The following is a 17,512-nucleotide window of genomic DNA, read 5'->3' as shown; positions in this document are numbered from 1 at the left end:
TGACCTAACACCGCTCTTGTCAATGACATTATCATTCTGTCCTAACTGTTTTTGTTAATGGCTAACATGAAAAATAGGATGAACTCGTGAATGCTCTGGAAGAGCTAACTTATAGGCCACTTGACCTATACGTTTGAGAATGGTAAACGGTCCACAATAGCGTGGTGAAAGTTTAGCAACTTTTCCGTCTTCAGACTTTCTAAATGCTCCGGAACCTTGAGGAAAATCTTGTCTCCTTCTTTGAAAGTAGCAAGATGACGATGCTCATCTGTGTATTTCTTATATCGATCTTGAGCTTGCTTAGCATTCTGTCTAGCAACTCGAAGCATGTCAAAGTGGTCTTGGAGAAAATCCTTCGCTTGTTGTATCTTCTCGTTAGCCAACCCCACTGCAACGGATGATCTAGGTTGAAATCCATATAAAAGCATAAATGGACTAAACCCTGTAGTCACATGCTTTGAACTATTATAAGCAAATTCCAATATAGGTAAGTAGTCTTCCCAATTGGTTTGCTTCTTGCTAACGTATGCTCGTAGCATATCCTCTAGCATTTGATTGACTCTTTTGGTTTGACCATCTGTTTCTGGATGATCAATCGTACTTAGATTAAGTTTAGTTTCCAACTTTTGAAACACAGCTCTCTAGAAGTGATTATTGAACTTTCGATCTCTGTCACTAATGATACTGGCTGGCAGACCGTAGAGTCTATATATATTCTCTACAAATAGCCGTGCTAATTTTGGTGTCTTAACCGTAGTCTTAGTGGGAATGGATTGACCCATCTTTGTGAGACGGTCTACAATTACCCATATGGCATCATGGCCACGATTTGTATAGGTAGTCCTACTACAAAATCCATAGAGATACTCTCCCACTTACCTTGTGGAATCTCTAAAGTATGTTAAAGGCCACCTACCTTGAGGTGCTCTACCTTATTGACTTGGCACTGTTCGTAGTTTAGTACATACTCTTGAACATCATGATATAAGCCTGGCCAATAAAATTGCCGTCAAACTAAGGCATACGTCTTACGAATACCTGGATGACCAGCACTTGGACTATCGTGACACTCAAATAAGATTTGGCGCTTAGTGTCTGAGTCCTTTGGCACACATATTCTACCCTTGTGGAGTAAGTAACCATCACCAATGGAAAATTTCTTTCATCGCTTAAGCTCTTCCTGAGTAGGGGTGGAGCTCTGTGTGTTGGAGTTTTTATCTGCGCCGCGTGCAGAGACATGTTGGTCTGGCTGTATAGAGACAGTGAGTGTGAGCCTTGTTCCTTGGACTGCTTGAGTCATGCGAGCTTGGGTTCCTTGAACCGTGCCACTTGTGGCTCCTCGAGCCATCTGTGAATTCATAAATTTCACAAGTACCTCAGTAAGATTTATAACATTTGCATTGAACGCAGAAAGGTTGTGTTCAAGTACGCTTTGGCGACTTACCAAATTCTTGAAAGCAGCCATATCTACAAGACCATGATCTCCTAGATCATCATCATCATGCATATTAGTGTCAAAAAACCACCTGTAGTGCCCTGATTTTGATCTACGTGCTCAAAATCAAAAGTGTGCGTAGGTGGGATATCCTCATTGGCCATGGTAAACACACACTAATGTAAAGAGAGAAAAAAAAACATCAACTTATACCTTGTAAAGCTTGAAGTCTTTGTGTTTTTTATGCTCGACGATTTGCGTTGTATGCGAACCTCGCCTGGCGAAAATTGTAGTGCTTTACGTGTCATTTGTCATAAGAACACCTTTGTTGATTCTTCACAAAAACTCTATCGTTTTTGTGAAGGCTTTTGTTCACTTTGAAGCTACCTCCTTGAGGAAAAAGAATTTTTGAAGAAAAACTTGCCTTCCTCCAAGAAGTGAAAAGGAAGGGTGAAACTACTTCCTTGAAGTTTGAAGCTTTACCTTTCCTTCTAGCTTTCTTATCAACAGAAGTATGCTATCTTTCCTTGTTATACACAACAAGGCTAAATAGCTTGATGGTAAAGTCTTGACCTCTTATCCTCATGGGGTGGGTTTCAATCCTCCTTCATGCAAGGGTTAAGCGGGCTTTCCTATGCGCACAGCCAACGGAGCCTTCAGAGCCTCGGTGCTGTAGAGTTGTCGGTCGAGTTTGCCTTGGTCGCTCGTTGTGGGGTGGAGCGCCTACGGCCGGCCTGTCTTCGTGCGTTGTGCACAAAAAATTGTGCTTGTCTTCTTTTTGCTGCACAACGGAGACGTCGCTGCCTCTGTCTCCAAATCGTGGGAGAGAAGCAACGCGTCACATGCAACCCGTTTGTCTTCTTTCCCAAAAATAGCTCGGATACCAGTGAAATGGTGGTGGTAATGTGTGTGCTAGTCTCCACCCAACTGTGCTATCTTATAGCCTCCCCCAGCGTACACACTGTTTGGCCGTGCCGGTGGCCTTGTCCATAGGACCCATGTCCTTACAGAGAAACTAGAAGCTACCAAAGAGGGTCAAGAAGGATGCACTAAAGTAAGGGCTCCAAATCCCCAAGAAAACAATTGAAGAGGAGAGGATGAGACATGCACCTAGATTAAATGTGAGAGTCACACGCAAACTTGAGAAGGCCCGCTCTACACCCAAGAGGATGGGAGGACATTGTGCACACACCAGGATTTCAACAAGAGGGATCACCCCCGTCCTCAAACCTTGGAGATAATGTACTCCATGAAGAAGAGGGTCTTCATCATAAAATTTCGAGATGGGGAAGCCCACACAACAGTCATGAAGTAGGTGTTCAGACTCGAAGGCTTGGAGCACTCCCCCTTTCCTAGATGATGCCAGTGAAAGGACGGTGGTAATGCATGTGTTAGTCTCCACCCAAGCGTGCTATCTTATAGCCTCCCCCTAGTGTACACACCGTCTGGCCGTGCCAGTGGCCTTGCCCCTAGGACCCACGTACTTACAGAGAAACTAGAAGCTACCAAAGAGGGTCAAGAAGGATGCACTAACGTAAGGGCTCCAAATCCCCAAGAAAACAATTGAAGAGGAGAGGATGAGACACGCACCTAGATTAAATGTGAGTCACACACAAACTTGAGAAGGACGGCTCTACACCCAAGAGGATGGGAGGACATTGTGCACATGCCAAGATTTCAACAAGAGGGATCACCCCCGTCCTCAAACCTTGGAGATAATGTACTCCATGAAGAAGAGGGTCTTCATCATAAAATTTCGAGATGAGGAAGTCCACACGACAATCATGAAGAAGGTGTTCATACTCAAAGGCTTGGAGCACCCCCCGTTTCCTAGATGATGATGCAAGTTGAGCATAGAAGAGTATTTTTGTTGAAGGTGTTGTCTAGGAAAGAAGGAAAAACAACCTTCTACATGGGTGGTTGGTTTATCAATGATGTCCAACCCATGGATTAATGGCTTGGGGCCTATGGAACACACACTAATCCATGGAAATTCGGAATTGCAATGAATCATTATGGGCACATCTTGGACGACTAGAGCATGTGATGGAGAGGAGGAACATTCTACTATTGAGTGGCATTGAGAGAGAGGGATGACATGCTTTGTACATGGAGTACATACATGGACATGAGACACGATGGTGGACTATCTAGTTACATCATTTTCTATCCTATCACACCCCAATGGCACATCTAATACATATATGGTATTCTCACTAGCGGATGAACGAGTTGTGGAAATCGATATTTGAGAAATTGTTTATTTGGTATATTTTATTAATGATGCAATGAGGATTTTTATATCAATCATGATCGCAGGATCACTAATATCATGAAGACTCAATTTTAAACCTGTTTCCATGGGAGTAGCAATAGGTTTGCAGTCCTCAAGTCCAAACTTACACAACAATGTCTCTATGTAACTTGTTTGACACAAGGCAATACCACCATCACACTGCTTAAATTGTATGCCCAAGTAATGATGGAACATCCCCTTAATACTTCACCTTGAAAGTAGCATTTAAATCAACCTTAAAGTAAAAAATATGTGTCTCATTGTGTTCAGTGATTAGCAAATCATCAACATAAAGAATGATGATGAGAAGTACATCACCCTCATGCTTTACAGCCAAAGTGATTTTTGTTGGAATGTTACAAAAGCCTTGTTTAACCAAATGAGTGTCAACTTTCTCATTCCAAGCACGAGGAGATTGCTTTAACCCATACAAAGCTTTCTTACATTTGCACACTTTATCTTCCTGCCCTTTAATGAAAAAATCATAAGGCTGCGTTACATAAACTTTCTCAAATATATCGCCATTCAAGAAAGTAGTAACAATATTTGATTGATGTACATCCCATCCAAAATGAGTTGCCAATGCACATAGAAAACGCACAGTATTCATACAACAAGTGAGAGCAAAAGTCTCTTCATAATCTATGGCTTGCTACTATGCATAACATTTTGCAACAAGTCGATCAAGTTTTCTAAGGATCCATCTCGCCATCCGGCTTACATTTCAATTTGTAGACCCACTTAATACCAATGGCCTTTTTGCCAGCAGGCAAGTCCATGTGTCATTTTCTATAAGTGTATCATATTCGGATTGCATGGCAACCATCCAATTTTTTGAATTTTGTGCTTCATCAAAAGATAGAGGTTCCTCTACATCACGTAAGCTCGAAATAGCCATAGCATAACAATCTGATGCATAAGATGCATGGTGAGAACCTGAACGTGTACAACTAGACAAAGGTGCATCCAATTTAATGTCATGCAAAGTATGCACCAGCCATTTTGGCATACCTCTAGCCTTGTCATTCTGGGTCCTTTCCACATCAAGTACATCATGTCTACATGCATCAATAATAGGCTGATTTGTAGCATTTTTTGAAACCCTCATAGGTTGTATATTTGCCTCCTTGGAATTTACATTCAAGTTTCCACCAGTGAAAAGAGGCAATAAACTATCATAAATGTCCTATGAGCTTCCATTATTGTCTCTAGTACATGACAACAAGGGCTAAGTAGAATCTTCCACAAACGCAACATCTTATGAAACCAAGATACACTTTGTTGCGGATGGTAAACCTGTAACCTTTGCTTTCAGTATTGTAATCAACAAAAATGCATTTAATAGCCTTATCATCCAAATTTTTGTGTTGCATTTGTGGCATCAAAGCATAAGCTAAACAACCAAAAATGCGTATGTGATCAATAGAAGGCTTTCCATCATGCCATGCTTCATATGGAGTCATAGACTACAAAGCTTTGTAGGACACCTGTTGAGTACAGAAGTAGCACACATGATGGCCTCAATCCAAAATGAATGTGGTAAAGCTTGACTCTTGACCATACATCGTGCCATCTCTGTAAGGGACCTGGTTTTTCTTTCAACAACACCATTTTACTGAGGTGTATACGGCACTGTATATTGGTGTTTTATCCCATGACTAGCCAAAAATGCATTAAAATCATGAGACATATACTCCCCCCCTTGATCTTTCACGGAGGGTGTCCATAGTACATTTAGAGACATTTTCAACGATAGCCAAAAATTTCTTGAAATACATAAACACTTCGGACTTAGCTTTAAGCGGATACACCCATGCATGCTTAGCGTAATCATCAATGAAAGTCATGAAGTAAAGGTAATTGCATCAAAGCATAAGCTAAACAACCAAAAATGCGTATGTGATCAATAGAAGGCTTTCCATCATGCCATGCTTCATATGGAGTCATAGACTACAAAACTTTCGTAGGACACCTAGTGAGTACATAAGTAGCACACATGATGGCCTCAATCCAAAATGAATGTGGTAAATCTTGACTCTTGACCATACATCGTGCCATCTCTGTAAGGGACCTGGTTTTTCTTTTAGCAACACCATTTTGTTGAGGTGTATACAACACTACACATTGGTGTTTTATCCCATGACTAGCCAAAAATGCATTAAACTCATGAGACATATACTCCCCCCTTGATCTTTCACGGAGGGTGTCCATAGTACATTTAGAGACATTTTCAACCATAGCGAAAAATTTCTTGAAATACATAAACACTTCGGACTTAGCTTTAAGCGGATACACCCATGCATGCTTGGAGTAATCATCGATGAAAGTCATGAAGTAAAGGTAATTACCCAAGGACGGAGTTTGCATAGGCCCACAAAGGTCACTATGCTCAAGTCACTTTGGACTTAGCTTTAAGCGGATACACTCATGCATGCCTTGAGTGATCATCAATAAAAGTCACGAAGTAAAGGTAATTGCCCAAGGACGGAGTTTGCATGGGCCCACAAACATCATTATGCACAAGTTGCAATCTGCATGTGCCCCTAAATGAACCATCCTTTGGAAACTTTAAACTTTGCATCTTACCCAAAAAACAGCCTTCACAAACATGCTTCATAGGTGCTTCAAGAGGCGGCAAAGAAGCAACCATATCAGGTTTTTACAAACGCAACAAACTGGTAAAATTCAGATGACCGAAACGTGCATCCCAAAGTTTTGCATCTGAAACAACCTTTGAATCCATAAATGCATTTGCAAAATTCTACCCACACTTAAAGTGACCTTATACAATCCACGCCGCAAAATGCCAAATGCAACAATTTCATCACCAAAATTGAGATAATGAATTGTATATCTATCACCCACAAATTTCACAAAGACACCAAGTCTAGCAAGTGCAGATACATACAAAAGATTCTTCTTGATCCCAAGTACATAAAGTGCATCAACAAGTGTGAAAGAACTGCCATTTGCAACAGTTAGTACAATCTGTCTAACTCCATGGGCCGGATAAGAGTCATTGTTGGAAAAGGTGACTGTATTCCCATGAGGGATAGCCTCGAGAGAGGTAAACAAGTTACATGTGATGTAATGTGCCTTGTAGCACCACTGTCAAAGTACCACACATGTGAATCTACAGCAACAAACATACATGCATCATGGACAAAAGGATCATAAACGCACACTGCACTAAATGAACACTCTGCATCTACATCATCATCACAATTTCCTTTCATAGAAGATTCTATAACAGTTGCACTTGTAGTAGAACTTGCCTCTTTCTTCTTGGCCTCTTTTGTCATCAATTTAGGACATTGCTTGATCAAGTGATCATTAGCTTTGCAATAATGGCAACACTTCTTCGTTTTTCCTTTTCACTAGAATTCCCACACGAGATGTTTCCAGTAGAAGCCTTAGTAACACGTGATTTGCCACTTGTTGAAGAACCATGAGAAGTGGCTACATTGTTGTTACCACCTTTTCTTTCAGCAACAATAAAAGCCTCTTCAATTGCACGCTCTTTAGTCCAATTTTTTCTTGAAAGTGGCTCTTGTGATAGTAATGTGCATAATGCATCAAACTTGACAACATCAAGATTTCCTTGAGTCTAAGCCTCCAAGTACTAGCAAAAGTCTGATAGGAATCTGGCAATGCATCAAGAACAGCTTGCACAAGGGAACTGTCTCAAATGACTTTGCCTACAGAAATAAGTTTCATTTAATACCTTGATACTAGCAAGGAGAGTGTCCATGTCATCTTCCTCATGCATAATCTTGGACTCCAGCTCTTTATGTAGCAATGTAATTTTAGCTGCATTACGACTTGCATGAAGACCATCTAGAATATCCCAAGCTTGTTTAGCTGAGCGAATGTGAGGAGTAATAGTGCGCTTCACAGATAATGCAATCAATGCATGAGCCTGCGCATCTCTAACATCCCAATAAGCCTACTCAGCCGCCCGCAAGAAAAATAGCTTCAACAACAACAATACTACCACCAAAACCTGCAACATCCTCAATAATGCCTACATCCACAGAATCATGACGTATATCAATGCCCTGCACAACATTCCAAACTCCCTTTGATGCAAGAACATGTTGCATCATGTAAAGCCCACATTGGGTAATTCTCCCCATCCAATTTATCGTCAGCAGTAAACATCTTGAACACATATGTATTGTTATTAGCCATGGCGAGTGCTTGCACTTGATGTGAAAACTGTCCAAAAAGAGGATAAACAAAGCAGGACTAACACGTGCTATATAGCACAAGACTTCTTGTGTTTGTATAAAGAGAGATGGTTGAGTGCACATTACTACATTTGTGTTTCTCTTTGCTTTATTTCCCTTTAGTGTTTTCTTATCTTTAGAGTGTCCTTGCACATGCACTATGTAAATGTTTTAAAACTTCTTTCAAAACATATTAAGTACATAAGTGAAGGGTGAGTTTAGGAAATGAAAAGATACATGAAGGTGAAAAGTCAAAAGACGGATGAAGGTGGAAAGTCAAAGGACCTTTTGTGTCCATATAAAGAGGTGTTTCTTTTCTCTTTTATTTTCCCTTTAGTATTTTCTTCTCTCTCCCTCTCTCTCATGCAATGTTGTATCCATCCTTCCCAGCTAATACTATTACAAATCTACGTGCTTCTCATTGCCCGTTGCTACGTGCTATAGACTAACGCATCGTTTTTGTTGTTGTTGAGAGAATCTTTGAATTAGGAAAAACAAATGAATACCTTTTATTTTTTTTGAAGCCATTAGGAATACCTTTTATCAGGAATAAGGAGGGAGTAGGGTCCCCCAATCTCAGAAAAATAAAAATTCTTTCCAAACATTTGAAATGCATAAGCGAAAGTAAGTATAAGAAACAAAAAGCCCCATGAAAATGAAAAGTCATAGGAAATGAAAAGCCCATTAAAATGGAAAGTCAAAAGACATTTCATCTCCGTATAAAAGAAGTGGTCGAGTGCATTTCTTGTGCATTACCTTTCTTTTAGCATTTTCTTCTCTTTACAATTTCCTTACACTATGTAGGTAGAGTTTCCTTGCGCTATGTAAGGTCGGTGAAATCATTTCGATAGGACTCCGCTATGTAGGTTTAATGTAATCCCACCATTTGTAGATGGGATTACACTAAACCTAGGTTTTTTTGAATTTTTTGGAATCTTTGATTTTTTGACCTTTTAATTCTTTTGAAGCCATTATGGAGGAAGTAGGACTCCCAAGCTAATTTTAAATCAAAATATTAGGAATTAGAAAATTATGAAGATTAAGGTGATAAGATGTTGCAGCTACCTGCTCGTGCGCCTTAGATACCTATGCTATATATAGATGGTATAGCTCGATACCAATGCAACTGTGTCTTAAAGGTGTTTGGTTGGGGGGTGGGACACAACAAACTAGCTCAGTTGGCGATGAGAGAAAAATGGAAGAATAGGAGGGAAAATTCTACATGTGCACCTTTTACTTTGAGGAAAGAAAGGGTGGTGAGGTCGTAAATGACGCTACAAAATCTAACAAATCTGAGCAATGGATACTCGCTCTCTCTGTGTACGCACGTCCTTCCTTGAGCCCTGAGGCCAACGTTGTCATCGATGGATGTGCACGACACGAGCATCACCTTGCCGAGGGAAGGGGGGGTCGGGTTGGGGAATGGTATCTGCCAAGATTCCACTTAATAAAAAGTGGATAAGGCCAAATACGTACAGTGAGCAACAAGAAGGATTATTTTTAGCAACCACGGATTTAGGAGTACTTCTCTAAAGCGCTAATAAAAGCAGAAGGTCCCGCCGAGATTTGAACTCGGGCTACTGGATTCAGAGTCCAGTGTCCTAACCACTAGACCACGGGACCGTTGACGACAATCAAATCAGTATGTCTTAAATCATAAAAATAATCAAGGCTTGCACAAAGTAGCCAACTGCAAGATTGAGCTCAAAGAAAGAGAGAGAATCATTTTTATGCGCTGGAACGTAGAGAGAGAGAGAGAGAGAGAGGGAAACGGTCCATCGACGACTCATTGGCTACCAGCAAGAACAGAGTGCAGAGTGAAGGCAAGCTGAGGCAGCCACTCGAGGCCGCAGGCCAAGGCAGATCTCCTCCGATCGACCACAATGCAAGCGAAGCACAGGGCAAGAGGAGAAGGAGGCCGTCCCCCTTCGTTCTCGTGCTCTCCATGGTTGTGCCTCTGCTTGGCTCACTCGACCTTGCGCTGTGCTCGCTTTGTGTTCTTGCCCGTGTATCGCTCTAGGCGCCATTTAGGTCAGGCATCTGGTGCAAGCAGGCGTAGAACAACACCTCTAGGGACTTTTGTCCAAAGAAGAGCATCTAGCGAAGGTTCCCTTTAATAAATGGTCTACTTCTTCCTTGACAAGTGTCCTAAGAGCTTTAGAAGACTTAGCTTTTCAAATGTTAGGCCTGCTGGCGGACGTGTGTGCAAACGACGAGGCAGAAAATCATTTGTTGTGTCAGACATCCGCTAGTGGGTGCAACAGTCCACGATTACCCTCTCGCCCATCTCAAACATGCAGCGGACATACAAAACACATGGCATGTTTCAGTGGGCATTAAGTGAGCTTCAGAGTCAGAGTTGCAGCCAGTTAACTGGCTATTCCTTATTTGTTGTTCTTATAGTTTTGCTAGATCATTTTTTTTCATGTCTGCTCGTGTCGTGTGTGACACGATATGTGCCCAACAACTTTCGTTTTGGCGTGGCCGCTTGGCCTTGTGTGACTGGTGCCTTATTCTCTAAAGCCTACATTCATTTTTTGGGCAAGCTTGAAAAAGACTTAGAAAATAAAGGATAGGAATATGTGCATAAGATTTTGGGCATTGTTTTAATAAGAATTTAAGTGAAATGTAGCTTTGTCGAAGGAAAGAAATAACAAGTAAAATCAGAGGGAGGTCGAAAATGGTAGGCAACCATCCAACTGGAGATGGGAGAGTGACTTGAGGGTTGGCACGAGAAGCTCCGCCACAGACCTAAGAGAAGAAGATTGCCTTTTTTCAATGCACACGCATATGGAAAGGAAACAATCAAATGTGTCTAAAACACTATGGATGAGTGTACCAATCCATTGTTGTTGTTTGGATTATGAACAAAATGTGTTTCAAAGTTCATTCTAGAGGTGATGTGTTCACAGTTCACAAATGGGAATTCTTGGATCATTAGTGTGGTCTACAAATCAATTTTCTATGAGGCAAACGCTGCTCAAAATGGCATTCTTCTAAGGTAAAAAGTTGGAGGTTGCAAATTCGAGGTGTATCTAGTAGGGGCCACTGTTGGAGTGTCCATGGTAGCTTCTTCATCGACTTGGTCTCACTCTCACTATTTACATTTACTATGAGCTAGAGAGAGGGTGTTAAATTTATGGAATCTCAAGTGAATTTCCCAATATTTATTTTGGATTTTAGGTATGCACTTTACTTATTTGTCAAACTTTGGGCAAGGCAATTTGCTAAGGTGATTATATAAGTACACCTAAGCCCCTTGTAAAATCATTAAATCATTGCCAAGGTTGGCTGGTTCACAAGTATCTCTCTCTCTCGTATATTCTCCCTATTGCTCTACGCTTTTGCATCTTCAACTTTGACATCAATGACTAGAGACTCAAAACCAATTTCCATGCATTATTCCTCTCCATGGAATCAAGCTCTACCTCCTTCCACTATTATTGTGAAAGGGCCTCATCAATTGCAAGAGGTTCTTTGTCCTTGGAGAGTGAGGACACGAAAGCATAATCCAATTGTCTGCAACCATCGAGGACATCTCATAGTACTCGTAGCATGGTAATCTAGTGGAAAGTCTAAGGCAAGAAAACCATAGATTTACAATCAAAAATGTGTTTCTAAAATCGTGGATGTGTAGACATCAAAAGCCATGGATAACTGGATTCTACCATCATTATCAGTACCTTCCAATCACTACATTTTTTATATCCTAACACTTTTGGCATAAGGAGCACCAACCAGTTCTCATCGACATATTGATAGTATTAGCACCTTGCAATGTCTTTGACAAACGCTTTGGTATCTCCAAATCATTCCAAAGAGCACCAAATCGGCTCCAAGAGTGTTTAAAAAGCCAACAACAACCAATCTATGCTTCTTTTGGTGCAAAATATCAACACCACAAGCTTGCACAGATTACCAATTTGACTTGAGCTATCACAAATTTTTGATGTGGCATTACTAAGCACACCAAAATAAGCTAGGAGGATAGATGAACAAAGTGATGACATGGCTATCCGAGATTTTACACAAGAAACCCAATCGCAACTTGCTACAAGAGATTGATGACATGGTTGTCCGAGACTTCACACAAGAAATTCAATCTCAACTTGCCACAATTTGTGGGCTATAGAAACGATCCACATGGCATGAGCATTTCGCGAGTTGCTTTTGCACCTCTTATTTTTAGCAATTTTGGGCTCCTAGCTTTTGGGCCTACCAATTTCCCCAAGACTTATACATATGTGCCCCATGGGGTCACTCTTGCAAATCTGTGCTTGGAAGCAAGATTGTAGAACGACTCCTTGGAAGTTGTACTCTATGGTTTCTAGTATCAAATAAGTACTATAAGGGGCACTAGACTTTGGGACGCCCAGACAAAAGTGGACGGCCGGCCCCAAACTCGAGCGGCCGCGGACCAGGAGCAACCTAGACTATGGGTGGCCGTACAAGTATGCCCTAGACCTGTGAAGCAACAGAGTGGTGCAAGTCTAACACCCCCTCTTAACACCGGATGCTGAACAAACCGCATGAAGCCGAAGATGTGAGGCAAATTATGAAGATGTCTGCTGCAATGTCCATTGAAGGATACTCCATGAGTGTGACAACAGTCCGGGGTGTCCCAACCGCAAAGAAAAGATGCCGTCACGAGCAGTGTAGCGAACTGCTATGCTCCGCTAATGCAGTGTGAAGGTACTGCGTGAAGGTCCCGAACTGAGTGTGAAAATAACTCCTTGTCGTAAAAGAAGTGCCAATAGACCTGCAAGTGTCCTGCCCAATAGGATCTGTGGTGTCTGTAGTCAAACCGTTTGGAGAAAATGGGAAAGCCCAAGAACCATCATGAGCATGACCGGAAGACTGTCAATGCATGAACCTGTAACCTAGTGTGGCTAAGCTGTGAAAAACTCCAGGAAGACCAGATGTGGCAATCTGCACCGTAAACGTCCTCTAAAACAAGGAAAGCCAGACTAAACAGTCTGCACTGTAGAAGCTACCATAAGCTGCAGCAGTCACTAATAGACTGCCACCGGATGGTGTCCTGTCATCAGTAGGTAGGGTAATTCAAGATGAGGGGAAAGCCAGACTCAACAGTCTGTGTCGTGAACGGCCTCTAAGAAGAGGTGTGGTCAGACCAAGCTGTCTGCACCGTGATCATCTTGTATGAAGAAGGAAGCCAGACGAAGAAGTCTGCGCTGCGAAGATCCTCCGAGAAGAGGAAAGGCCAGACCAATTTGTCTGCGCCGTCTTGCCTGTATCTCCTGTCTCCAATCCTCCGGTGTCAACCAAAACAGAATCCACGCCAACAACGCCACCAAACCGTGTCTCGGTGTGGCTCTCCATGTGAATGATGTAACAGACTTGGACACTCCAAGTCAAGAATCTACCGCGACAGCACAAACAATCACTTCAAAACAGTTCACAGTTCACAATTGGTTCGACACTGGCCGGCGAAGTTCCATGCCTAGAGATATTGGCCCCAGAGTCTGGCGCCCCTTTCGGTATTTCTTTTTATATTAATCTGTGTTCACAGTACAAGAGTGCGGGCAGGCGCTCACACTCAGACTCTCCATCCAGATGCCCTGAGTGATGAGGCCCTGCCTGCTTATTTAAAGAGTACAAGGGATGCCAAAAGCAGAGCCCCAAAAGCTTCCCATAAAAAGCTAGGCTTACAATGTTTAAAGCATCTTTAAATATTAAAGCTCTTTCTCTCTCTCAAGCTTGCATAGAATAAAACAATACTCAAGAAAAACTACCAGCGTAAGTTTTTCAACCCTGTTGCGTAAAATAAAGCAACCCAAAAACTGCGTAGCTTTCAGTCCTTCATTTTCGTGTAGCCAAAAGCTGTCCCTGCTGGCCATATGCTGCTGCCACGTCCTCTATCTGTTTTTGCAGGCATAATCAAGGACGATTACAATTCTTTCAAGAGGGGAGTATGTCACAAACTGATGATGTGGCAGTGTCCACACCCACAGACACACATTGCTGTCCCGGATCAGGCTGACACGTGGCATCGTACGGACTCTCGAATTTTGCGGCGCAGATTCTGTTGACTGCTGACCTGCCATTCTCCTCAAAACACCATACGGATTTTCGGAAATTGTGCTAGCTGCTTTTTGGCAGATTTTTGGACGCAAGCTTACTGGGGATATTAGCTTCTGAGTTGAGAAGCTTTTAATGTTGAGAAGGTCTTGATTTTAAAAGATTTTGGGGCTATGCTTTTGGGCATCCCTTGTACCTTTAAATAAGTGGGCAAGGCCTCACTTCTAAGAGCATTTGATGCAGAGTCTGAGAGTGAGCACCTACTCTCTCTCTTGTACTTTGAACACAGATTAATACAAAAAGAAATACCGGAAGGGGCGGCAATCTTTGGGGCCAATACCTCTGGGCACGGAACTACTCCGGGCCGTGTCAATATTGTGAACTGTTTTGAAGTGAATCTTTGTTGTGTCGCGGTAGAATCTTGACTTCAGGTGTCCAAGTTTGTTATAGAAGAACAACAATGTGTCTTTGGGATTATCTCTCTCTATCACAAACTGATGACGTAGCATGCTAATAAGTGTCCCAACTTATAGGCACTGTTGATAGGGCCCTGGGGGACACTAGGATAACTAAAAAGAGGCAAGCGGTTGACTGTACAGAATTTTCGCAATTCACACTGAGGTGCTAATGTGCTTGGCCATACAGATTTTTGCATATCGCACTGGCTATGCTGACGTGGCAGGCCGTACGGAATTTCGCTTTTTGCGTTGCCTGCTTTTGGGAGCCAAGTGCTTTTGAGTTGAAGTTTTGTCATGTACTGCTTTTCCCCAAGGCCAAGGGCCTTTAAATTAGTCCCTATGGCTCTCTCTGGCTCATTGTGCGCTGACGAGCCGGTGATTAGAAGAGACCCAAGGGCAACTGTACTTTGCTTAAGCATTAATACAAAAAGAAATACTGAGGGGCGCCAGTCTTTGGGGCCAATGCTCTGGACACAGAACTACGCCGGGCCGTGTTGGCTCAATTGAACTGTGAATCAAGTTTGAAGTATTTTAAAGTTATTGTCTCTCGTGTGTCGTGTTAGATTTTAGATTTGGGGTGTCCAAGTTTGTTACAGTGGCATCAAAGCTCGATTTCTCTTCTACAGGGAAATCCAATCTCTTTTCTCGTGACACACATGGATTCAAGCAAGAATCAGACGACGACTCTTGCCACCTTGGGAAGGGGAGGCCGCACGGGAAATTCGGATGGATAAGCAAATCACGGATACGGGCCACCTCGGCTTACGTAGTATCAGCTAATGGAAATGCAACGTCAACAACATGTTGATGAGTGTGCAAAGCAGATGCTCAAGTTTGCAAAGGATCCATAATATGTAAATTTTTTGACCCAACACCCAATTGACGAAGTGCATACGCATTGGTAGAAAGCAATCGATACATCAATAAAACTAGCCCTCAAGAAACCTCCTACCCCAAGGATGTTTACCAAAGAACAACTTGATGACGTTGTCGAAAGACTAGTCAACCAACTTTTGGGGGTGAAGAAACAATTGAAGAAACGCAACAAGGGGATCCATCAATCTTCTTTTGCAAGTGCAAGAAAACAGAAGAAGCATGTACGCTTCAAAGGACTGTCCATTTCATCCTCTTCTGACAGTTCAGATACCTCTTCTTCTTCTTATTTGAGCGAAGAGGCCAGAAAGGGCAAGAAACGAGGAAAGAATCAAAGCTTTGGAAAGAACAAGAAGAAGGCAAAGAAGAGCAGATCTCAACATGTTTCTGATAGTTCTAATGACGACTCATCCTCCTCTGAGAGTTCGGACTCCGATGACCACATGTTCTATTCAAAGAAGAAACACTTTTACAGAGCCAATTTGTTAGACTTACACCACTTTGTTGCTTCATAGGTCTAGGGCATACTTGTACGGCTAGTATGTCTCCGGGCTGGCCACCCATAGTCTAGGTTGCTCCTAGTCAGCCGCCTGAGTTTGGGGCCGGCCGTCCGCTTTTGTCTGGGCGCCCACATATTTTTTCATATTTCATTTTTCTGTTGGTTCGTGGGGATTTTTATCAGGCCTTGCCCTACCTCCCCTGGTCACCTATTTGTAGGGCCAAGGGGGTACCCACTTCCACATCTCATCTCACAGAGATCACACATATGTACTGAGGTTCTCTTGCTCTGGTCGTCAATGGAGGGCTGATCGCCCCCTTTCCTACACATAGCGTTGTGGTCTTCTCTCTCTCTCTCTCTCTCTCTCTCTCTCTCTCTCTCTCTCTCTCTCTCTCACGCTTCCGCACACGCGCACTCTCACATGGTATCAGTAGTTCAGGATCTCCATGGGACGAGCGCTTCATCACCTGCAAAGGTTCTCCTCCCAAGGGATCACAATAGCCAATGTTTTTGGAAAGCATCAGCGTTTCTGCAAATATGCCTGCAAGAGGGGGTGGCACCAGCATTTGGACAGCTTCCATCGCGAAGGAATGCTTTGCTACCTACGTTTTTGCAAGATATATCATATCTGCTAATTTCCCTGCTAGCGCTACCATTTCTGGACATCTTTGTCGCGGAAAAGTCCCTCCGAATCCATTTGCGTTTTTGACCTTCATCCGTGTTTTTGAATTTTCAGCCCATTTTCGGCGGTTTTATTGGTCATTTTGTGTCGTTGATACCTTCCACAAGTTGCTGGACACCTAGGGTATCCATCAAATCTTTGTTTTTTGAGCAAATAGAAGGTTTTTGGTGCCAAAAAGTGCAACAAAAGTGGACTGTAAATTGACCTGCGTTTTTGCAGCAGGAGGGCAACGCTCAACTTCCAAATCCCGGATCTTGCCACCACTACCCGGCTTTGTATCTGGTGCATTGCCGGCGAGTATCCTCTCTGTCTTCATCAGATTTCAGCCATTACCCCTTGCTGTTTTCTCTGTTTTCAGCCCATCTGGGGTAGTGACAGTGATTCACCACCCTTTTCATACTCCTCTGCACCGCTCCGACCATGTCGGGAGCGTACGGGCACACTGAAAATTGTTGGACAGCAGCGTTTTCATCACCTCGCACTTGCGTTTTTGGGTGGATAGCAGCCACATGTCTTGTGTTTTTCACAGAGGATGAAGCTACCTCCTGCCAGGACACCATCCGGTGGTGGTCCGTGCGGTCTCTCTGTGACTGCTGCAGTACACGGTATCTTCAACATCGGCTTGATCATCTACGGGCGTACGATCCTTGGGAGATCCATTCATTCCAGCCATCATTCGGCGGTTGCATGCTCCAGAGGGGGTGGTGACTTGTGGTTTGTTTTGGACACACCTTTGTACTCATCAGAGGAGTTTACACGAGATATGGCCATGTTCATGGCATATGGGATTCCGAAATTCCTAGAGAAGACACCACCATCTTGGGTGAACAGACACTTATCACTTGACCTTGACACGTAAGATCACATGCTTACACAGGAACATCTACATGGACTTAGGGAGAGGATCTTGGATCTCTTCTTGGACAGATTCATTGCTTAGATCTACAGACTAGAGTAGGACTTCAGTGCTTTGGACTCTCTTGGAGAGTTTACCCGCGAGA

General features: G+C 42.8%; 1 non-coding gene across 1 annotated transcript; it reads right to left on the bottom strand.

Moving 5' to 3' along the window:
* Positions 1 to 9,511: 9,511 nt before the first annotated feature.
* On the bottom strand, positions 9,512 to 9,583 carry TRNAQ-CUG (transfer RNA glutamine (anticodon CUG)). Its single transcript has one exon. It is a non-coding gene; the product is annotated as a tRNA-Gln (tRNA).
* Between the last annotated feature and the right edge of the window lie 7,929 nt (positions 9,584 to 17,512).

The sequence above is a fragment of the Adiantum capillus-veneris genome, chromosome 7, assembly GCF_014529385.1.
Source record: "Adiantum capillus-veneris isolate H3 chromosome 7, ASM1452938v2, whole genome shotgun sequence".
NCBI lineage: Eukaryota > Viridiplantae > Streptophyta > Polypodiopsida > Polypodiales > Pteridaceae > Adiantum > Adiantum capillus-veneris.
This window is presented reverse-complemented; position numbering and strand designations above follow the sequence as displayed.